Below are 3,253 nucleotides of genomic sequence, written 5' to 3'. Positions count from 1 at the left end.
ATCTTCATTAAATAAATCACATACCTCTTCTCCTAAAGCCATTAGCGCGTAATAAGCAACTTGCTCGGTGTTGGACTCCTCTTCTTCGGACGCGCTTGAATCATCCCACGTTGCCTTGAGCGCCTTCTTCTTTGATGTTCTCTTTTTGGCTTGAGGACAATCGTTCTTGTAGTATCCCGGTTTTTTGCATTCATAGCAAATCACTTGGTTCTTCTTTTGTTCAAATTTATTTTTTGTATTATTTTTAAATTTGTTCTTTCTTAAATATTTTTCAAATTTTTGAGTCAAAAGTCCAATGTCATTGTCACTGTCCTCATCACTTGATGTTCCTTTCAAGTGATCTTCTTGTGATTTGAGTGTCATATCCTTCCTGTTCTTTGGAAGGGGGTTCTCGAGCTCGTCATGAGCTTGACATGTCATTTCGTAGTTCATTAGAGACCCAATGAGTTCTTCAAGAGGGAATGCTTTAAGGTCTTTGGCCTCTTGAATGGCCGTAACTTTTGGATCCCAACTTTTAGAGAGGGATCTTAAGATTTTAGTTACTAGTTCAAAGTTAGTAAAATCTTTACCAAGAGCTTTGAGTCCATTGATGACATCCGTAAACCGGGTGTACATGTCTCCGATGGACTCACTTGGTTTCATTCGGAAAAGTTCGTAAGAGTGCACAAGGATGTTGATTTTGGACTCTTTCACTCAGCTAGTGCCTTCATGAGTGACCTCAAGAGTTCTCCAAATATCAAAAGCCAAATGACAAATTGAAACACGATTAAATTCATTTTTGTCTAGTGCACAAAACAAGGCATTCATAGCCTTTGCATTTAAAGCAAAAACCTTCTTCTCCGATTCATTCCATTCGCTTATCGGAAGAGAAGATTTTTGAAATCCGTTTTCAACAATAGTCCAAAGCTCGAAATTCGTAGAAATGAGGAAGATCCTCATCCGAGTCTTCCAATAAGTATAATCCGACCCATTAAACAAGGGTGGACGTGTGATAGAATGACCCTCATGCATGCCGGAGTAAGCCATCTCTCTTGGGTATTAAACCAAATATGAGAGTGAGCCTTGCTCTGATACCAATTGTTAGGATCGGAGCGGCACTAAGAGGGGGGGGTGAATTAGTGCAGCGGCTTAAAACGTTGGTTTCGACAAATCTTTCGTACGATAAAAATCGGAATCGGAAGTGCTTAACTTGAAGGCGTATTCGCAAAGTTGTGCAGTAAATGTAATAAGGAAATAAAGCAAGTAAGAGGGTTTGCAGTAATGTAAATAGCAGTAATGAAATGCAAACCAGAGATTACGCCGTTTTTAAAGTGGTTCGGTCAAGTGACCTACATCCACTTGCGAGGCCCCTCTTCGATGAGGCTCCCACCTTCTACTAGCAAATCTCTTGAAAGGGAAAGGTAAATACCCCTCTTACAACTTTTACAAGCGGTTCACTCTCTTACAGATTTTCAGCAAGAAAGAAGGAGGTGAACACTAGCAAATTGAAAACAAGAAAGGCAAAGACTCTTCTAAGACTTTTCTCGCAATCACTTGCTGCTCAAAAAGTTGTATTCTCAACTGAGACTTGAGGGGTATTTATAGGCCTCAAGAGGATTCAAATTTGGGCTCCAAAAATTTGAATTCTCTTATGTTCCCGATGTTGGCGGTGCCACCGCCCAGCGCTCGGGTGTTGGGCGGTGCAACCGCCCAGCCCAGGAGGTGCCACCGCCCAGCCAGGCGGTGCCACCGCCTGGCTCTCCGATTCACTGGTTTGGCTTAATTTTAGCCCAAACCAAATCTGACTTTGGGCCCAGTTGGCCCCTAACCAGGATATAGGATTATCTCTTAATCCTAATCCTAATTACAAGTGAACTACATAACAAAAAAAACATCCTAAGCAAGTTTTCAACCGCGAACGTCGAGTCTTGTTCCGGCGAGCTTTCCGACGAACTTCTTCCGACGAACTCCCTGCAAGCTCCCGATCTTGTGATGACTTTAACGAGTAGCCGAGCCTTCTCGGTGATCTCCAAGAACCTCCGACGATCTCTTCGGCGAACTTCCGAAAATTCTGATAGGTTCCCGATTTCTTCTCGGTTGGTTCCGGCAGCATCTCCGACGATTCTTCGGACTCTTAAACGTCCATCGATCTTGGCTCCGGTATTCTTGCTTTGTGTTTTCTGGTTATTGTAGTTAATCATGCACACTTAACTCAATAATATGGATTAGATCAATTAACCCATCAATTGATTTTATCATCAAAATCCGAGATTCAACAACCCTGAGTTTGACTTGTTATCATCGACATCGGACTAGAAACTCGAGTCCATATAGCTTTCAACCCTAAGGCTACTACCTCCATATATCAATAAAAGATCCTTAGTCCTTCTCAAGTACTTAAGGATACACTTTACTGCTTTTCAGTTCCCTAAGATTGGATCCACTTGATACCTGCTCGTGACACTCAGAAGATATGCTATATCAGGCTTGGTATATAGAATGACATATTTGATAGACCCTATCACTGAGGCATAGGGTATCCTATCCATGTTTATCATTTCTTCAGGAGTCTTTGGTGATATACACCTAGAACATGATATCTCATGTCTCATCGGTGTAAGACCTCTCTTGGAATTTTTCATACCAAACCTTTTGACAATGGTGTCTATGTACCTGGATTGGGATAAGCCAAGCATCCTCTTGGATCTATCTATATAGATCTGAATCCCCAAGATATAGGATGCTTCCCCTAAGTTCTTTATGGAGAAGTGTCTAGATAACCAAGCCTTTACTGTGGAGAACATTCCTACCTCATTCCCAATGATTAGGATGTCATCCACATATAACACTAAGAAGGTGATAGCACTCCCGCTTACCTTCCTGTACACATAAGGCTCATCTTCGTTCTTAACGAATTCATAAGATCTAATTGCCTCATCAAATCTTATGTTCCAACTTTGGGAAGCTTGCTTTAGTCCATAAATGGACCTAAGCAACCTGCACACCTTATCTGGGCAGTCCTTGGATACGAATCCCTCAGGCTGCATCATATACACCTCCTCCTCGAGGTTGCCATTGAGGAATGCAGTTTTCACATCTATCTGCTAGATCTCATAATCATAGTGTACTGCAATAGCCAATAGAATTCGAATTGATTTTAGTATATTTACGGGTGAGAATGTTTCAGCATAGTCAATACTTTGCCTTTGATAATACCCTTTAGCCACTAGCCTTGCTTTATAGGTCTCTACCTTTCCATCTACTCTGATCTTCT

This window comes from Musa acuminata, chromosome BXJ1-2 (genome assembly GCF_036884655.1).
Source record: "Musa acuminata AAA Group cultivar baxijiao chromosome BXJ1-2, Cavendish_Baxijiao_AAA, whole genome shotgun sequence".
Classification (NCBI taxonomy): domain Eukaryota; kingdom Viridiplantae; phylum Streptophyta; class Magnoliopsida; order Zingiberales; family Musaceae; genus Musa; species Musa acuminata.
The sequence above is the reverse complement of the archived record's forward strand: the minus strand, read 5'-3'. Positions refer to the sequence as shown.